The sequence below is a fragment of the Nicotiana attenuata genome, unplaced genomic scaffold (genome assembly GCF_001879085.1).
Source record: "Nicotiana attenuata strain UT unplaced genomic scaffold, NIATTr2, whole genome shotgun sequence".
In the NCBI taxonomy this organism is placed as follows: domain Eukaryota; kingdom Viridiplantae; phylum Streptophyta; class Magnoliopsida; order Solanales; family Solanaceae; genus Nicotiana; species Nicotiana attenuata.
The window spans coordinates 196,535-218,995 of record NW_017671598.1 but is presented as its reverse complement, the minus strand read 5'-3'; positions in this window follow the sequence as shown (position 1 = coordinate 218,995).

Sequence of the window (22,461 nt, the reverse complement as noted above, 5' to 3'; positions counted from 1 at the left end):
GGAAGATCGCAAATGCGATCAACTGCTGTCCAGACTTCCTCGCAATTGCGATGAAGTCCTCGCAATTCCCAGGATTGATAGGCTCGTAATTGCGACATCTGACCTCGCAATTGCGAGATCAGAGCCGGCAACACATACCAGATGAAAAATCTGAAACTTCCTAAGTCCAATTCACCTCGTAGCCCATCCAAGACTCATCTGAGCCCTCGGGGATCCAAACCAAACATGCACGCAACTCTAAAAATATCATACGGACTTGCTCGTGCGATCAAATCATCAAAATAACATCAACAACTACGAATTTAACCTCAAATTCATGAAATTACCCAAGAACATTGAAATTTCAATTTTCTCAACTAAAGGTCCGATTTATACCAAATCAACTCCGATTCTTACCGAATTTCATAGATTCAACTTAATTATTATTTTAAACCGATACCAGACTCCAGAACCAACATACGGGCCTGATACCATCAAGAACACGCATCATTTCATTTCAAAAAGCCTTTATATTTTCCAGCAAACAATTTTCTTTAAAAATTCTTTTCTTGGGCTAGGGACCTCGAAATTCGATTCCAGGCATACGCCCAAGTCCCATATTTTACTACGGACCCTACGGGACCGTCTTATAATGGGTCTGGGTCCGTTTACCAAAGTCAAATTTAATTAATTTAAAAGGTTAAATTCATTATTTTTCTTAAATTTCACATAAAAGCTTTTCGGAAACGCACCCGGACTGCGCACGCAAATCGAGGTGAGACAAAAAAGAGGTTTTTTAAGGCCTCAAAATACATTTTTGACTTCTAAAACTAGAGAGATGACCTTTAGGGTCATCACATTCTCCACCTCTAAAACAACCGTTCGTCCTCGAACGGACATAGAAAAGTACCTAAGTCGGTGAAAAGATGAGGATAACAGCTCCGCATATCGGACTCAGACTCCTAGGTCGCTGCCTCAACAGGCTAACCTCTCCACTGCACACGAGAAGGGAAATTTTTCGATCTCAACTGACGAACCTGCCGGTCTAGAATGGCTACCGGCTCCTCCTCATAGGTCAAGTCCTTGTCAACTTGGACAGTCCTGAAGTCTAATACGTGGGACGGATCGCCGTGATACTTTCGAAGCATGGACACATGAAACACTGGATGCACACCTGATAAACTCGGCGGCAACGCAAGTCCGTAAGCCACCACTCCTATTCGATCAAGAATCTCGAAAAGACCGATGAACCTAGGGCTTAGCTTGCCCTTCTTTCCAAATCTCATCACGCCCTTCATGGGCGACACCCGAAGCAACACTCGCTCTCCGACCATGAATGCCACATCACGAACCTTGCAGTCGGCATAACTCTTTTGCCTGGACTGAGCTGTACAAAGCCTATCCTGAATGATCATAACCTTGTCCAACGCATCCTGTACCAAATCCGTACCCAACAACCGAGCCTCTCCCAGCTCAAACCACCCAACTGGTGATCGACACCGTCTACCATATAATGCCTCATAGGGGGCCATCTGGATGCTCGACCGATAGCTGTTGTTATAGGCAAACTCCGCTAATGGCAAGAACTGATCCCACGAACCTCCAAAGTCAATAACACATCCTCCAAAATTTGAATAGTACACTCGGACAGTCCATCCGTCCGAGGATGAAATGATGTGCTCAACTCGACCCGTGTACCCAACTCACGCTGAACCGCCCTCCAGAAATGTGAGGTAAACTGCGTTCCTCGGTCAGAAATGATAGACACGGGCACACCATGAAGACGAACAATCTTCCGGATATAGATCTCAGCTAACCTCTCGGAAGAACAGGAGACTGCCACAGGAATGAAATGCGCTGGCTTAGTCAGCCTATCAACAATAACCCATACCGCATCGAACTTCCTCTGTGTCCGTGGAAGCCCAACAACAAAGTCCATAGTGATACGCTCCCACTTCCACTTAGGAATCTCAATCTTCTGAAGCAAACCACCAGGTCTCTGATGCTCGTACTTTACCTGCTAACAATTCAAACACCGAGCTACATACGAAACAATATCCTTCTTCATCCTCCTCCACCAATAATGCTGCCACAAGTCCTGATACATCTTAGAGGCGCTCGGATGAATAGAATACCGGGAACTATGGGCTTTCTCTAGAATCAACTCACAAAGTCCATCCATATTGGGCACAGAAATACGGCCCTGCATTCTCAAAACTCCATCATCTCCAACTGTAACCTGCTTGGCACCCTCGTGCCGCACCGTGTCACTAAGGACAAGAAAATGAGGATCAACATACTGCCGATCTCGGATACGCTCAAATAATGAAGAACGAGCAACTGTGCAAGCTAGCACACGGCTGGGCTCAGAAACATCCAACCTCACGAACTGATTGGTTAAAGCCTGAACATCCAAAGCTAGCGGTCTCTCACCGACCAGAATATACGCAGGACTACACATACTGGCTGACTTCCTACTCAAAGCATCGGCCACAACATTGGCCTTCCCCAGATGATACAAGATGGTAATATCATAGTCTTTTAGTAGCTCCAACCACCTTCTCTACCCCAAATTGAGCTCCTTCTGCTTGAACAAATACTACAAACTCTTATGATCCGTGAACACCTCACATGACACGCCATATAAATAATGCCTCCAGATCTTCAGCGCGTGTACGATGGCTGCTAGATCCAAATCATAAACTGGATAATTCTTCTCGTGGATCTTCAACTTTCGCGAAGCATATGCAATAACCTTGTCATTCTGCATCAACACCGCACCAAATCCAATACGAGAGATACGTCACAATACACTGTAAATGGCCCAGAACCTGTGGGCAACACCAACACTGGCGCCGTGGTCAAAGCTGTCTTGAGCTTCTAAAAGCTCGCCTCACACTCGTCCGACCACCTGAACTGGGCACCCTTCTGAGTCAACCTAGTTATCGAGGCTGCTATAGATGAAAACCCCTCCACAAACCGACGGTAATAACCCGCCAAACCCAAGAAACTCCAGATCTCTGTAGCTGATATGGGTCGAGGCCAGATCTTGACTGCCTCTATCTTCTTCGGATCCACCTGAATACCCTCTGCTGATACGACGTGGCCCAAGAATGCAACTGAACTCAACCAAAACTCGTACTCCGAAAACTTAGCATACAACTGACTTTCTCTCACAGTCTGAAGAACGACTCGAAGATGCTTCTCGTCCTCCTCCCGGCTGCGGGAGTAGATCAAAATATCATCAATGAAGACAACCACGAAGGAATCCAAATAAGGCCTGAACACTCGGTTCATCAAATCCATGAATGTTGCTGGGCCATTTGTCAACCCAAATGATATCACTAAGAACTCGTAATGCCCGTACCGAGTGCGGAAAGCTGTCTTAGGGACATTGGATGCCCTAATCCTCAACTGATGGTAGCCAGATCTCAAATTAATCTTTGAAAATACCTTGGCACCCTGAAGCCGATCAAATAAATCATCAATCCTCGGCAACAGATACTTGTTCTTGATGGTGACCTTGTTCAACTACCGATAATCAATACACATCCTCATCGACCCATCATTCTTTTTAACAAACAACACCGACACACCCCAGGGCGAGACTCTAGGTCTGGTAAAGCCCTTATCAAGCAAGTCTTGCAACTGCTCCTTCAATTCTTTCAACTCTGGCGGGTCCATGCGATACAAAGGAATAGAAATGGGCTGAGTGCCCGGAGCCAAATCAATGAAAAGTCAATATCCCTGTCAGGTGGCATCCCCGGCAGGTCTGCAGGAAATACCTCTAGAAACACCCGAACAACTGGCACGGAATCCATAGAAGGAACCTCAGCACTAGAATCACGAACATAGGCCAAACACCCCTTTTCAACCATACGCCGAGCCTTCACATACGAAATAACCCTGCTAATAGAATGACCAGGAGTCCCTCTCCACTCCAATCGAGGCAACCCCGGAAAGGCTAAGGTCACGGTCTTGGCATGACAATCCAATATAACATGGTAAGGTGACAGCCAATCCATCCCCAAAATGACATCGAAATCAACCATATCGAGAAGTAGGAGATCTACACTAGTCTCAAGACCCCCAATAACAACCACACACGAGTGATAGACACGATCTAGAACAATAGAATCCCCTACTGGCGTGGACACATACACGGGGACACTCAAGGCACCACGAGGCACAACCAAGTATGGAGCAAAATAAGATGACACATAGGAGTACGTAGACCCTGGATCAAACAGAACTGAAGCATCTCTACTGCAAACTGAAACTGTACCTGTGATAACTGCATCGGAGGCCACGGCCTCGGGCCTAGCTGGAATAGCATAACATCATGGCTGGGCCCTACTACCCTGAACTATATCTCTGGGACGGTCCCCTGCTGGCCGGCCTCCAACTCTAGCGGCCTGGCCTCCACCTCTAATGGCATGACCTCCACCTCTAGCGGTCTGGCCTCCTCCTCTAATGGCATGACCTCCACCTCTAGCGGGCTGACCCCTACCTCTGGCTCCCTGACCGCTACCTCTAGCTGGCTGGGCCGGCGGTGCCTAAATCATGGCACGAGAACTCTGCTGCTGCGACTGAGCACCCACTAATCTCGGACAAGCCCTCCGGATATGACCATACTCACCGTACTCAAAACATCCACCTGAATACTGTGGCTGAGGAAACTAAGACTGACCCTGACGGGCTAGCTGACCAAATAATAGCTCTGAAGAGGAGGTGCTCTGTTAGGAGCTGACGGTGCATTATGAGCTAGCTGTCCTGAAGGAGGTATATACGGACCACGACTTTCTGAAGCTCCGTGGGATGCCTGATGCGCTGAATGAAACGGCCTAGGATGGTGACCTCTACCAAAAGAATCCCTGCCTCCAGAGGAGGCACCACTGAACCTGCCAGAATGACGTGGCCTCTTATCAGACCCTTGACCGCTACCCTGATCTAGAACCATCTCGACACGTCTGGCCACATTGGCCACATCCTAGAAAGAAATCTCACTCCCTGTCTCCTTAGCCATCTGTAATCTTATAGGCTGAGCGATTCCCTCAATGAATCTCCTCAGCCTCTCTCTCTCGGTGGGAAGTATAAGAAGAGCATGACGGGCCAAGTCAATAAATCTGGTCTCGTACTGAGTGACGGTCATAGAACCCTGCTAAAGACGCTCGAACTGCCTTCGATAGTCCACTCTCTAAGTGATAGGGAGAAACTTCTCCAGAAATAGCTGAGAAAACTAATCTCAAGCCAAAGCAGGCGATCCAGCTAGTCTAGCCAAACAGAAATCCCTCCACTATTTTTTAGCGGAATCTGATAAGCAAAAAGCAGCAAAGTCGACCCCATTGGTCTTCACTATCCCATGTTCCGGAGAACCTCATGGCAACTGTCCAAATAATCCCGGGGATCATCTAAAGATGTACCGCTATAGGTAGTAGTGAAAATCTTGGTGAACATGTCCAACCTCCATAAAGCATCTGTAGACATAGCTGCTCCATCGCCGGTCTGAGCCACAACAACCGGCGAGACTACCGCAACTGGCTGAGCTGCTGGAGTCTGAAACTAGGGAGCCATCGGCTCTGGTGTGTGAGTAGTGGGAGTCTGTACTCCTCCCCCAGCACGAGGGACGGCTGGTGCTACTGGAAGTATGCCTACCTGAGTGACACTCTCTATAAGGCCCACTAGACAGACCAAAGCATCCTGGAGTATCGGGGTAGCTATGAACCCCTCTGGGACCTGAGCTGGTCCCGCTAGAACGGTCTGCGCCGGAACCTCATCATCAAACTCAACCTGAGGCTCCGCCACTGGTGCTACTGCTCTGGGTTGTGCCCTTCCCCTGTCTCGGCCTCTAGCACGGCCTCTGCCTTGTTCTCTGCCCCTCGTAGGAGCTGCCATCGGGCGCTCGGGCTGCTGATCAGCTGATGAAAGGGTACGCGTTCTCACCATCTGCGAAAGGACAGAGTAGAGAGTTCAATTAGCATTGAGAGATCAAACCGCAGGACAGAGATGAATAGAAGTGAAACTGTTCCTAACTTTGTAGCCTCTAGGATAAGCACAGAAGTCTCCGTACCGATCCCTCAAACTCTACCAAGTTTGTCCGTGAATTGAGAGACCTAAGCAACCTAGAGCTCTGATACCAACTTGTCACGACCCGAATGCTCCACCGTTGGGACCGCGATGGCGCCTAACATTGAACCCGCTAGGCAAGCCAACGTTACTGATTATTTTACCTTTTCCTTTATCTTTAACAATTTACTTAATAATGTAAGAAAAAACAATGGAAAACCAAAATGCGGAAGAGTAGAATTTAATAGTTTAATTTAACACTAATACGAAATCAATAATAACACTCCACCCAGAACTGGTGTCACGATTTCACGGACTGTCTACGAATACTACAAATAGTGGTCTGAACAAGAAAATACAAATTTGTCTCGAAAGTAGATAAAACAGAATAAAAGCAAGATAGAAGGGGACGCCAAGGCCTACGGACATCTGCAGGACTACCTCGGGTCTCCACTGGACTGAAGGCAGCAACCTCGATCTACGGTCCAACACTGGGATCTACACATGAAGTGCAGAGTGTAGCATCAGTACAACCGACCCCATGTACTAGTAAGTGCCGAGCCTAACCTCGACGTAGTAGTGACGAGGCTACTGCGGAGCATGACAATGTATAATTTGCAGCAGTTTATAATAACAGAAAAAGAAGTACGGAATGAAAAATAATCGAAATTTGCATTAAAAGAACACATGACTCAGCCAATCTGCTAATATTCAGCTATAACCAATCCTTAGGGAATTTCAATACCTCAATAATAACTTCGATAGAAATAAATGCCCAAACAATAACTAATGCAGCACGCATCCTGATCCCACCATATAAACAATAACAATATCAATATTTTCAACAATAACAGTATCAATACTCTCCCTTATTCCTCCTTGTTGCGGCGCGCAACCCGGTCCTACCTGTCCTCCCTTATTACTCCTTGTTGCGGCGTGCAACCCGATCCCACCAGACAATCACAAATCTCCCTTATTCCTCCTGTTACGGCGTGCAACCCGATCCCAACATATGTATATATCAACACCAATCACAAAGAATAAACACAAGGTGTCACAAGTTAACTCAATTTCCACAATGCTTATACTTCAACTACACAATGGAATTTCGCCCCGATTATGAAACTTCACTCATGAAACCAAATCAGCGAGACCAACCAACGTACACCATAAGGCACCAATCAATCATTATAAACCAACGGGATAATAAAATGAAGCTACGAAACCAATAATACCTCAACGGAAACATCAACAACTAACATGCAACAACTAAGTAATTCAATGAAGAAAACAACAATTAACATGAGCAATTGGACATGGAACATTTGTGATCAAGTAGCAATTAAGGCACGTAAGCATTTATGATCAAGTAGTAATTAAGGCATGGAAACAGTTTAAGCATGTAGCAAATAGGACAAGAAATAGTATAATAGGAAACGGGGAAGGGAAAGCAATCTAAAATGGAATTTGGTGGCGCATAGGTACTCGTCACCACACCTATACGCCACACACATGATATTTCATTTAGCACATAAGTCGGGGACTCCTATTCCCTCAAGTCAAGGTTAGACCAAACACTTACCTCAAGCCAGCGGACAATTCAACACTCAACCATCGCTTTACCTCTCGATTCCACCACCAATTCACTTGTATCTAGCCATAATTAATTCAAATACATCATAAATGCTAATTAACCAATTTTAATGCATGAACATGAATTTCCCAATGTTTTTCCCAAAAAGTCAAAACCTGACCCCGGGCCTGCTTGGTCAAAACTCGAAGTTCGACCAAAACCCGATAACCAATTCACTCACAAACTCAAATATGCAATTAGTTTTGAAATCCGACCTCAAATTGAGGTCCAAATCCCCAAAATTAAAAAATCCTTACTTCTACCCCAAAACACCCAATTTCCCATGAAAACACCCTAGATTTTGAAGTGAAATCATGTAAAAAGATGTTATAGATTGAAGAAAATAAGTTAGAAGTTGTTTACCTATGATTTGGGGAAGAACCTTTCTTTGGAAAATCGCCCAAGAGAGCTTAGGGTTTGAGGGAGTTTGAAAAATGAAGAAAATCCCGTCTAAGTTGGAATTTACACGGGCGCAGTTATCGCATTTGAGATGAGAGGTTCGCAGATGCGGCCTAGGCTTCGCAAATGCTAAGGTAGGCATGCCCTGCTCTCTTCGCAATTGCGAACAATTAGTCGCAATTGCGATGACTGACCTCCCCTGATGACTTCGCATTTGCGAAGGGGAAGATCGCAAATGCGATCAAATGCTGGCAAGACTTCCTCGCGATTGCAATGAAGTCCTCGCAATTCCCAGGCCTGATAGGCTCGCAATTGCGACATCTGACCTCGCAATTGCGAGATCAGAGCCTGCAACACATATCAAATGAAAAATCTGAAACTTCCTAAGTCCAATTCACCCCGTAGCCTATCCAAAACTCATCCGAGCCCTCGGGGCTCCAAACCAAACATGCGCGCAAGTATAAAAACATCATACGGACTTGCTCGTGCGAGCAAATCATCAAAATAACATCAACAACTACGAATTTAATCTCAAATTCGTGAAATTACCCAAGAAGATTGACATTTCCATTTTCTCAACTAAAGGTTCGATTTATACCAAATCAACTCCGATTATTACCAAATTTCACAGATTTGACTTAATTATTTTAAACTTGTACCGGGCTCAAGAACCAACATACGGGCCCGATACCATCAAGAACACGCATCATTTCATTTCAAAAAGCCTTTATATTTTCCAGCAAACAATTTTCTTTACGAATTCTTTTCTCGGGCTAGGGACCTCAAAATTTAATTCCGAGCATATGCCCAAGTTTCATATTTTACTACGGGACCGTCCGATCATGAATCCGGGTCCGTTTACCAAGAATGTTGACCAAAGTTAAATTTAATCAATTTAAAAGGCTAAAAATTCATTATTTTTCTTAAATTTCACATAAAGGCTTTCTGAAAATGCGCCCGGACTGCGCACGCAAATCGAGGTGAGACCAAAAGAGGTTTTTTAAGGCCTCAAAATACAGTTTTGACTTCTAAAACAAGAGATGACCCTAAGGTCATCACAGGTTGCCACGAACCAAACAATAACAGGCAGCTTTTCGTCGAAGTGATTGAGCCTTTTTCTTGTCTTCATGTAAAATCCCGTACTACAGGAAATTAATGAATCCCAAGTTAAATTATTGAAATTTACCTCATGTTTATCTTGATCAAGTGCCGAATGAAACAAATGTATTGCGGTAGCATTTTCTTCGTTCGTTACTTCTGCAACAAATGCAAGATTAGCCAACGCGTCTGCTTTCGCATTTTCCTCCCTGCACGATTTTCCACGGTTGAAATTGTCTGATTAATTCTCGTGCCTTTTCCAAATATTGCTGCATCCGCGCCTCTCTAGCTATGTAAGTCCCCTGCATTTGATTAACTACAAGCAGCGAGTCACTTTTGATTATAATATGCTCTATTCCGAGCTCTCTTGCTAATTCCAGACCTGCAATTACAGCTTCGTATCCTACTTCATTGTTAGTAATGGGATGACACTTTATTGCTTGCATTATGGTTTCTCCTGAAGGTGGGTTTAGAACAATGCCTAAACCTGCTCCTTTAACATTCAAGGAGCCAGCAGTAAATAGGGTCCAAGTACCCGGATTAGATCCGGCGAATACATGCAGTTCCTATTCTGCTTCAGGAACTATTCTTGGACTGAAGTCTGCCACAAAATCCGCTAAAACCTGTGATTTTATCGCAGTTCTAGGTTGGTACACGATATCATATTCACTGAGTTCTATAGCCCATTTGGCTGACCTACCTGACAGTTCTTGCTTATGCAATATATTACTTAAGGGGTAGGTGGTCACTACAGAGATAGGGTGACATTGAAAATAAGGCCTCAACTTTCTAGATGCCATAATTAGTGCTAAAGCAAGTTTTTCTAAGTGAGGATATCGAGTTTCAGCATCCAATAAAGATTTGCTAACATAATAGATTGGAGATTGTTTACCTTTGTCTTCACGTACTAATACTGCACTTACCGCCATACAACGAGATAGATGAGTAGTCTTTCTCCATCCTTTGGTTTAGCCCGTAACAATGGGTTTGACAAGTATGCTTTTAGATTTTTGAGTGCTTGTTGACATTCATCAATCCACTCGAATTGTTTTTACTTTTTCAACACTGAAAAGAACTTAAAACTTTTCTCCGAAGCTGCTATCCTACCTGCCAGCCTCTGCACCTCCTTTTTGCTTGTGAGTATGTCTGGTATTTCTTCAATGGCTTTGATCTGTGCAGGGTTTACTTCAATACCTCGGTTAGAAACAAGGAACCTAAAAACTTACCTGAAGCCACGCCAAAGGCACATTTTTCGGGATTTAACTTCATATTGAACTTACGGAGAATCTAAAAAGTATCTGACAAATATTGGATATGATTTTCCGCTTGTGCTGACTTGACCAGCATGTCATCGATGTAGACTTCATAGTTTTTCCCAGGTGTTCTTGGAATATTTTGTTACCAATCTTTGGTACGTCGCTCCAGCATAATTTAATCCAAAAGGCATGACTTTATAACAGTAAGTCCCTCTGTTTGTGATAAAGGAAGTTTTTTCCTCATCTAAAGGATCCATCTTTATCTGATTATATCCAGATTTTGAAGGATCCTTGCTTCATTTTCTTCTGTTTGACAGGTGGATATGATGGATCTCCTTGTGAGTCATCACCTCCGGTGGTATACCTGTCAGATCTGAATGCGACCAAACAAAGCAATCTGCGTTAGCTTGTAAAAATTTGACAAGCTTACCTTTCAATTCTGGGCTTACCTTCATTCCAATATAAACTTTTCTTTCTGGCCACTGCTCGAAAAGCGTGATAGCCTTGAGTTCTTCTATTGTTGTTTTGATGTTTTCATTCTCTTCTGGCTCTTGAATGACATCAGGCCTTGAATCTTCGTCCGTTTGTCCACCTTCAGTTGAGGTTTGTGTTGTTGTGTCCTTAACTGAATTTTGTAATTGCTATTTTTTATCTGCTCCACTGTTTGCTATGCTCGAATCTGCCACTGAATTGATACTTCTAGAAGCCTGCTGATCTCCACGGATTTGTCTAATCCCTCATACTGAAGGGAACTTAATAACTTGATGTAAAGTAGATGGAACAACATCTATATCATGAATCCAAGGCCTGCCAAGAATCATATTATACGCATGCCTGTATCTATCACTTGGAATTTCGTATCTTTGACAACTCCTTCTGCAAATATGGTAAGCATTATTTCTCCTTTTGTAACAACGCTTGAATTGTTGAATCCAGATAACGTACGTATTTTCGGACCCATTTTGTCACCAGCTTGCATCTTGTTTACCACCCTCAGAAGAATGATATTTACGGAGCTACCTGGATCAATCAAAACTCGTTTCACATCAGTAGCATGTACAAGTAAAGATATTGCCAGTGCATCGTTGTGAGGGATCATCACGCCATCTGCATCATCAAATGTTATACTGTCTTCTTCCAAAACTTGGCGAACTCGCTTTTCGTGGGTAACTGTGACTTTTGATGTCTTTTTTGCAGCCGTATATGTCACGTTGTTGACCTCCTCTCCTCCGCTTATCACATTAACCGTCCTTTTTGGTGATGGAGGTTTTGGTGGCTCTTGTCTATTCTTCATATACGTTTTCTTACCCTTTTCACTAAACAAATCGGTTAAATAACCTTGTTTTAACAAATGCTCTATTTCACCTTGTAGCAATCTGCAATCTGCTGTTTTATGACTGTGGTCGTTATGAAACTCGCACAGAAATCTGGATTTCTTCTGCTAGGGTTCGATCTCATTTCTTTTGGTCACCGCACCTTATCTCCATACTTCTTAAAACAGCTACCAACTCAAAAGTGCTAATATTGAAACTATAATCACCAATCTTTGCCTTTGTATTAACATTGTTGTCCCGCATATCTCGCTATTTCCCGAACTTGGATGATGAACCCGCGTCTCTGTCTCTTGATCTAGAACCATACCTTGGATTTTCTTGTTTAGAGCGTGAATCCCGTCCTGCTGGTCCCATGTAAGGTTCATACCTATTCTTACCGGACCTTTTTTGGTTTCTGATCGCCTCGAACTTGTTCTTTCATCACCCCTTGACTGAGTGACAGTGTCTTCTTCTATCCGTAGCTTCGTACTATACATGTTGTACACATCATTCCAAGTTGTAGCAGGGAATTCTCGTAAGCTTTCCTTGAGTCTCCTTGTGGCTTCTGATCTTTTTTCATTTAAGTTACTTGCAAACGCTATGGCCACCCAATTATCAGGTACGCGTGGTAACATCATTCTTTCACGTTGAAATCTATCCACAAATTCTCTGAGTAGCTCAGTATCTCCTTGTTTTATTTTGAAGATGTCTTTCATCCTCTTCTCAACTTTTTGAGCTCCCTAATGTGCTTTTATAAATGAATCCGCAAGCTCAGCAAAAGAATCAATAGAATTTTCTGGTAAAAGAGAATACCATGTTAGAGCTCTTTTTGTGAGTGTTTCGCCAAACTTATTAACCAGCACCGACTCAATTTCTTGCTTGGTTAAATTATTGCATTTCACGCCAATTGTAAACACAATTACATGATCTCGCGGGTCAGTAGTTCCATTATACTTCAGAATATCGGGCATTTTAAACTTCTTTAGAATCGGCAAGGGAGTTGCACTTGGCTTCCAGGGCTGTTGTGAATATTTGTCAATATACACTCCTTTAATCACGGGCGGCACACCAGGTATTTTTTCTATGCGATCGTTCTGCTCCTTGAGCATCTTCTGCAAAGTTAGTACTGAACGTTGTAAATCAGAATTATTTGGTGTACCTGACCTTCCATCGCGAGATTCGCTGGGAGTTCCTCCGCTTCCCGAATTAGCAAGTCTCAAGCGTAGATTTTCTATAGTTGTAGTGTTGTTTGGAGGTGGATTTGGTGGAGCAGTTGGCAATCCACTGACAAAGGCTTGAAGAGCATTGTTGACGTGTTCCGAAATTAGTTGTTTTAATGCGTCCTCGGCAATTTGCTTGTCCCCTTGTTGATCATTCGTGTGTGATGTTGATCTTTGAGGTGTCCCCTCCCGAGACTATCGAGGAGAATTTTGAGGTGAAGGGATTGGAGTTCCACCCTCCTGTTGGTTCTGTTGGTTGTTGTCGTTGGCAGTTGACATGATTGTTTGACAAAAAAGTGGATTGGAAAGTGAAAAGATTATCAGATTCCCGGTAACTGAACCAATTTATTTTTCGATCAAAGCCTAATTTAGAAGAAAACGGGTTACTGATAACCAAGTTTAGCTTCAATTTCTCAACGGTATCAAAGGAAAATAATAAGAATCACTAAGCAAATGATTGATTGCAAAGTCAAAGCAGAGATTTTTGAGAAAGCGGAAAAGTAAAGTGTATATTTCAATATTGCCTCAGATGTGTCCTTACAAATAGTATTTTGTACCCTTATATAGGTATATACAATAGTAACGGTTTTTCTCCATAATTTGGGCTAATTATACGCATTAATGATATTGATTGCCCATTATTTTAGATTTTTATAACTGACGCATATATTGCTATAAATGCCTTATATCTATTCAGATTCCCTTTCTTTATTTTCTTCTGGCCCATGTATCTTTCCTTCTTTTTGCTATTTATTCATTCCTTGCCAGCTGTTAGGCCCAGTACTGTCTCGTGGGTATTTCTTCCCGTGCCTTTTCTTTTTCTATCAAATAAGACTACCACATATTGCTATATTATTGTTTCACGCGTTATGTTATGTCAGCAGTCTAATATTCCACGTGTAGCTCTTTTTTACCACCAATACAATAATATGCTGGAAGTTTATACACAGGTGCACCGATCTCCAGTATATTACGCTGGAACTTTCCGTATTGCTGCAAAATAGTCGTTATTTTTCAATGACTTTACAAATGCCGGCTATTTTTGAATGATCACTCCGAAAACTGGCAAGCCCGTGCTATTTTTACAATGAAGCTCGACTGTGGTAACTTGTTGAAGTCAAAGGAGTCTTTGCTCGTAGTTCTTGTTGTATTCTATAAATAAATGCCTACTCAATTTGTTCTCAATTGTTTCTCTTTTTTTTTTTCTTTTTTTTGTTTACCTTCCGCTCACAATAAGTAACTTTTTGACCTTTGGCACATCCCTTAATGAAACACTAACCGCTAGAGGAAAAAACATTATGACTAAATAACCTTTAATTAAAATTTGTATTGTATATTATTCACTTGACACATTGGGATATGTAAATAAGGAAAAATTTAAAAAAATTAAAGTTAGCCATTCTTGATAATGTAAAAACTTTATTTTGAACCAAAATAAAAAGATCAAAAGGTCACTTATGATGGACCTGAAAAGTAATAAGTTAAAGGGCAAACAGATCAAATTTTAGTGGAAATTACCTCCTATAGCAAACTATTCCACCCTATTTATAATAAACCACAAAATAATTTTAAAATATTATTACTTATAGCTATTTTTTTTATTTATAGCAAAATAGATATTTATTTTATACCCTACCATTGAGGCGTGAAATACGCCAGTTATGTTCTTTCTCTCTCTTCCCCCCCCCCCCTCTCTCTCTCAACAAGATTCTCAATCCTCTCTCTCCTCCTTCAAATCTCTCTCCCTTTTCCATCAAGCCAGCCGTCGTAGTAGCCATTTTTGGTGGCGATGGTGGACTTTCTGAAGCAAAAAGAATAGATCTGAAGTGAAGAGGGAGTAGGCAAACAGATCTGGCCATGACTATGAATTGAGCTTTTGAAAATCTGAATCAGAGTCGCCGGAGAAGATTTGAGGGCCGGGGATTTGTTCGTCTCCATTATTAGTTTTAATACAAGGTATACATTATTTTGCTTGGCTGGAAAATACCATCTCTAGCGAACTTTCTTCTCTTCTTTGCTATTGAGTCACATACAATGATACAAATATATTGTATTCAGTACAAATACACTCATATGCATTGTATTTTGTATAAATACATTATATTTTTACATATATTTATGTATTCCAAAGGTCTGTATGTTTTGAATACATGCGAATATCACTATTTTTGTGATTTTGTTGTTGTTTGAATACAGTCAATTTGAATACGATGAATTGGATACAATGTATAATAGTGAATAATGAATATCGATGAATTGAATATAATGTATACAATCAAATTGAATAGAACAGTATACACCATATTTCTTAATTTTTTGTTGTTTGAATATCACTAAATTTAATATAGTGAAATTCAATACAATTCAATATTGTGCTTTCCGTTATAAACACTCGTAATCACTATTTTTTAGGCAGATTACCTCATAGTATTTATAAATATATTTGCGCGAACACATGGAATACACAATTAAACAGCTATAATCCTTTTTTTAGGCGGATTACCTCACTGTATTTATAAATACAGTCGCGCGAATACATGAAATACAACACAGTAACAACGAAATTTTGTAGAATTGACTTTGTTAAGTTGAATTAGGAGGCATACACGCTAATTGATCCTCTTTCCGTTATTAAACAGTTGGACTCCCTATTTATTAGGCGAATTCCGCAACGGAATACAGTCCGACAGCAACAAAATATTAACTATAGTATATATATATATACATATATATATATATATATATATAATAGCCACCAAATTATAGTGAATTCTGAAAATTCCTCAACTTTAATCCTAACGCTACCAATGTCAAGAAAGCATAGGTCCAATACTTTCGGCTATTGAATAGTCTGCACTCCAAATATCTAAAATTAAAAAGAATTTGCTTGAATAAGGAACACCTGGATATTTGCGTCTTCGTAGCACGAAACTTAAGATAAGGAATATTGATTGATGGGATCCGACGTCATTATTATAATGTCAATTACTTTGTGAATCCCATAATATGAACATATCCATTTGTTTCAACCCAAAAAAAAAAATTCAAATTAAAAAAAATGGCAAAAAATAAAAAACAAAAAACCCATGACTTCAAAATACTATACTAGAAGAAAAAGGAAGGTATGTGTTTACTTATTCCAACTGGAACAAAACGTGCATCTGCCTCAAGATGAAGATTGATGGCACAAAAATAGTTGTGATCGATGATGAATGTGCGAGTGTTATATATAATCTTCCAAGTATGAATGGTTTAATACAAAAAGCAAGTAATTATCCATGATAAGTCGTAAGCTGGTAATTTGAAAGAAGATGGTAATTGGTACGTAATTTATTAGATTTCAAGACAAAATTTTCCAATAACTTTCTTCTCATTGTATTCACCATGTACCGTACATCCTCTTTATATAAGTTTATAATGTAAAACAAATAAAGGAAAAAGAAAATTGTATTCCTATTCTTATTCAATAAAATCTAGCTATACTAACAAATTATATTTTTTCCCACATACCACGAATTGATCACGTGTAGACACCTTATAGAATTATTCTTTTCTGATTGCTGGCCAAGGAAGTATCTGGAGGGTTATGATTTAATCCATCAATATACTGTTTGAAGGTCAAGATCCGTCCACGTGTTCCTTTGTTTGTCTGAGGAGACCAAGTTTGGTCGGGCCATATTTTAGATTTAGGCTTCCCTTAACTCTTTCTCCCATACACACGAAGCCTCACACGAACCTTATTTCTTCTTCATCTTCAATCCTCTTCTATGTGACTCCATAGACTCCATAGCTTGATTTCTTTTATATAATTCGTTTTGAGAATCAATATCATCATGATTCTCCACATCCTCCCCCCCCCCCCCCAAGTTGGAGGGGAAGGAACTGATACCCAACTTCCAAAGAATGGATCTGTGAAAAGGTCTAGCTAGAGATTTTGTGAAGATATCTGCAAATTGTAAGGCCGATTAGGAAAGTGAAATCAGACCTGGGAGAAACTGTTGGCGCACTAAATGGCAATCCAACTGGACATGCTTTGTGCGCTCGTGAAAAAGTGTTACTCCCCGCAATATTAAGATGATGTTACGTCCTATAGTATTATATTACGATGATGTACGCATTGCAGTATTACATTATGATGATGTTACGCTTCACAGTATCAAATTACGACGATGTTATACCTTGTAGTATTGTACGTTGAATTTATCGTAAGGTAATTGACATCAGTCCAAGGAAAAGATTATTTGGAGATTATAATGATTATGCTATTTCAAGCAAGTGATGAGTAAATTCGTGAAGGTAAGAGGGGAAGCACGTCAAAGAAAATGAATTTTCGTCCAAGTTTGGCATGTTGGGATAAAATACGGGCCGATCGTTAATACCCGATATTTATGGACTAGTATCATACAAGGTATCATATGACCATGATAGTATGATATATAAAAAGGTATTAAAAATAAGTAGTATTTTAAGTAATTTGAGATAATTCTTGATTATGCGGGTAATTGGTATTATTGAGTAGTGGATATTACCCAATTAATTAAAGAACTATTTGGATGAAGATGGAAAAGACCAACGTGGCAGCAAGCCACTCTTTAACTAAATTACTCTTGATCAATTTTTATTAGGTGGCAACTAATATGTTAGTTACACATTCATTTCATTCCAAATATTTTCCATATCAAAGACTACAATCAGAAGTGGGGGAGGCACGTTAGCCATTCTTATAGGCTTTCAATAAATTTCATTCTCAAAAACACTTCAATCAAATTACTACATTGATAACGTGATTTCCTCAACAAAAAAATCCAACGAGGCTTCTTAGTATAATTAGCAACGTGAGCTTTTGCGATTCTAAAGGAGTACAACGCAACCTTTTCCAAGAATATCATGCAGATTTTTCCTACTCCAGGTATGTTAAGGCTATACTTTCTTTCTTTTTGGCATGACTATACGACATGAACGAAACGAGAAAACGCATAACTTCCATATATGACTCTATTCATAGAAATACTAGAGATGCTGATATTCTTGATTCCCCATGTGTCATATTATTCCATTATCTGTTCATGGGTCTCAAAAATACGTAAGTTGGTAAAGTTTATTTCATGATATTAATTAGAGGCATAATGGTCTTATGACGTACCGAGAGATTTTATTAACATATTTTCACATGCATTTACATATGCACATTGACTCATGACCAGATGGCGTTATATACGCGTATATATATGTATATATGTATATGGGATATGGGAAAGGTTATATACGCACCACCACCTGATCAGCTGGTATACGTTGATGATTTTTCCCACAGTGGCCGAAATGATATGACGGGATGCCCTCAGAGGCTTGGTGATGTTATGAACGCATGTACCTATGCACGACATGACATTCATACGTATATGCATGACAATAAAAGTATCTAATGATTTACAGAGTTATCCAGACTTACAGGTTGACTCATTTACTCTATATTTCTTCCATGTCTTTTACATACTTATTTATGTGCCTAACATACTCGGTACATTATTCGTATTGACGTCCCTTTTGCCTGGGGACGCTGTGTTCATGCCCGCAGGTCTCGATAGACAGGTTGAGAGTCCTCCAAGTAGGTGATCAGCTCAGCGGAAGATGTTGGTGCACTCCATTTGCTTCGGAGTTGCTTGTTTCATCAGCATGATTTAGATGTGTATTGTTTGGTATGGCGGGGCTCTGTCCCGACCTTTATGACAATTATGTATCCTTAGAGGCTTGTAGACAGATGTCATGTACGTAAAATATTGTATGGTCTTGTCGGTCTATGTTCAGTATACGAGTGGTTATTTTGGTCTTAGAGGCCCATATGTCTTATGTATAAGTTGGTATTACATGTTATATTCTACCTATTTCAAGGCAGCCTCTCCGGCTTAGTTATCTATGATAGTATGATGCGAAAAGATACGTTATGTTGGTACTCGGTTAAGTAAGGTACCGGGTGCCTGTCGCGGCCCATCGGTTTGGGTCGTGACAAAAGTGGTATTAGAGCAGTTCTGTCCTACGGAGTCTATAAGCCGTGTCTAGTAGAGTCTTGTTTATGGGTGTGTCATGCACCAGACTTATAAGCAGCAAGCTATAGGGCATTTAGGATTGTCACTATTTCTTCCTACTCTAGATCGTGTGGTAGAGCTCAGTTGTAAGAACTCAATTTCCTACACTCTATCTTACTTATAGTACGACTATACCTACATCTAGAAAGACGGTTGGTAAGAGATATAGCTGTGGAAGAGTTGAGTTAGAGGAACTCAATTTTTGCATCATGCTTATGATGGATAAATATGAGGTATTCAGGAAATCATGTATATACTAAGATGCGTAAGCTTCTTGATAAGGATCCCTAAGGCAAGAATGTCTATCCACTCTTACGATAAAAAGGAATAAGGAGGGAGACACAAGTTTCAGCAAGTAAAAGAAGCAAGGTGAAGAAGGGTACGAGGCACCCATTTAATGAAGATTATCAGTATTACAGTTCCGGCAGAAAAATATAAGCATTGTAAGTTACCCTCGACAGTAACAGAGGTATGTATAATTGGCTACACCCATCTCAGTTATACCCTATTAGGGGCTAACAGGTGTAGATTAAGAAAAGGACGGGATATCAAGATCCGGCTGGGGTTAGAGTAACCCAAAATGGTAAATTGATTGTTTGCGTTAGTTGACATTTCCGAAGGATATTGCAAGTGTGCTAATAGATCTCCTTATGAGACACCCAGATGGCGCACTCTAAAATAGTACAGCTAGATATGAGTACTATAAAAATAGACACTGGAAGCCTTGAAGGGATAAATGTTACCTTAGTGTGGCTCGCGTCCCTAGTAGAGCAAGAACGTTAAGCAACCCGAAGAGCCACTGGATGGAGCAAAAGGGAGCTAAAAGCAAAAGAATGTCTTGTTCGAGTTTTTAGAATAAAGTGATAGGCATAAATGTTAGCGGGAAATAAGAAAAGAGTTAATGAAGCATTATGAGTAAGATATGATACATGGATGACAACGGTAGATCAAAAGATGACAGTATTATAGAATCTATAGTCAAGTGAAGGAAGAGACGAGAGGTGACAAGCCTTAGGACAACAAAAGAGTATAGGCCATACAGTCATGTCCTCATTTCGAGAAATAGGTTCGCAACTCTAACGCGATTACCAAAAGGAAAAGTTAGACCCCAGAGTAATAGAACTAGTATGGATTGGTGAACAAGATAAACTAAACATGATTAGGGGCTGAGTGATGATAATAGTCAGCATCATGAGAATTTCAGATTTTGTTCCGGCGATAATAGAATGGACAACAGAAGAAGATTCATGAGAAATTCAGAGAATGGTCATTCAGAAGATGCTTCCCTAAAGCAAGCAATGTGAGCAAAGTTCAGCTTAAGGGACTGTATGTGCCAGTTATACTAAGTGTCACCCTCGTGAGTAAGGAATTTTGTTATCCTTGGTACAAGAGGATTACCGCAAGGTGAGTAAGGGTCATTGATGATGTGAAAGGACGCCAAAGATGAAGAGGTAAAACATCTATAGGTAGGTCGTCATAGCTCCAACTCTTAGTACTCCCCTGAAGGGAGGAATATGGAGTGATGTGGCAATAAGTCAGAATTAAGTGATTCTAGTAACTATGGAATGGTAAAGGGAGAATACGATAAAATTGAGAAAAGGGATGAGATTGCACTTATTCAAATCCTATAGATATGCTACGATTCCAGAACATTGTGCAAACACGACGGCATGGATATGCAGTAAGGGTTCTCACCCAGATGTTATTAATAAATAAATGCGAATGAACACTTGATATATAAGGAGCCGGTGCAAGAGGCACGTTAAGACAAAGGAAATAACCCAAGAAATGTAACGCGGAATATCGAGATGAGAGTGGGCCAACGAGTGGTTAGTAGTTGATTCAAGAAGAGCCTAGTTATGGCTAGATAAGAGGATACAGAAAAATCAGTAGATCGTGCAAAATAAATAGAGTGAACCCCAATATGGGGAATCCAGCCTTGCAGTTATGACATTATAATACTTGAGATATATTCATATAGGAGTTGGGGAAGTTAAAAAAAAGTACTGTATGAGTGTTACGAAAATAAAAGAGAATGCCACTGCGAAGACAGTCAAAATATCAGTTCAGAAGCAATTCCACAAGCACAAGGGCGTGGAGGTAAGTAACTACCGATAAGTATAGGAAAGGAAGGACATCAGAAGGTTCGTCGAGTATACAATGTAATAAGCTCACAGCTTTACAAGAGTCAAAGGGTCCTCCCTAAGTACTACAATGAAAGACTAGCTAAGAAAAATAAGGAAGAAGGCTGCAACCTAAACTCAGTGACCTAAAGAGGAAATAGTTTTATAACAACAGTCTCAAAACAACATTGTATGCACTCCCTAAGAAAGTGGCACCTACTGTGTCTAATGAACAGGGAGTAAAATCAGAAGTGATATTCAAGATCATATGAGTTGTATGGAATTTCAATATGTGTGGGCATTAATATAAGCTAATTATGGACGCAACAAGGGGGCAGAAAGACCAGGAAAAGTAATAGCTTACGTTTAAAGAAACTAAGATGGAAAGAAAGGAATTATTCGATCAATGATCCAGAGTTGGTTACGTTATGAACGCACTTAAGGATTCAGAGTATTATCCATACAACATATATGTTGACAATCATACAACCGTAAAAGGTTTCGGTATAAGTTAAAAGGAAGAATTGAGCCCGGGTCGTAAACAAATGATTGAATTGCTAAAGGATTGTATCCTGGATATTCCATAGAGCCATGAAAGGCTAAAATTAATAACTAACATCATGAGCCGCAGATCGGAAGATAGCTTAAGCCTACATAAAGGTTGATGGGTTCTCTAAATTATATAAAGCTCAGTATAGCCTGAATGAGCTCAAAGGAGCCTATGACTAGTAGCATTTAGAAGAAATAGAATGCTGACCTGGTAATAAAATGAGGCTGTAATGGCGACAGATAAAAGATGATGTTTGGGCCTTTGATTGAATAATGATTTGAAGAAAGAAAAGGAGAAGGAGAAAAGATTTCGCGGACAGCACAATATTAGAATACACCCATAAGGTAAATCACATTGAGATACTATGAAATACGATTATGGAAATCACTTCAAATATTTCTCGATGCAATGTAAGCCCTAGTGGCAAGGTATTACGTAAGAAGTTTCAAGTTATCAGTGGTATATTGTAGATCAATATTGAGGCGAATAATAATGGATGGACAAAAGTCACAAAGTATGAGCTGAGATTAGGTCATCATTCTTAAGATGAACAGTAATGAGGAAACATAAAAGGACTTACATTTATACATATGGGATAAGCAACAAGAGTAAGATGGAATTTGGTAGCAGACCTCAGTAACATAAATCGAAGTAAAAATTATGGTATAGTATGACCTACGTAGATACAGTAAAGTCATACGAATGGATAACCAGGTCTATGAAATAAGATATAGCCAT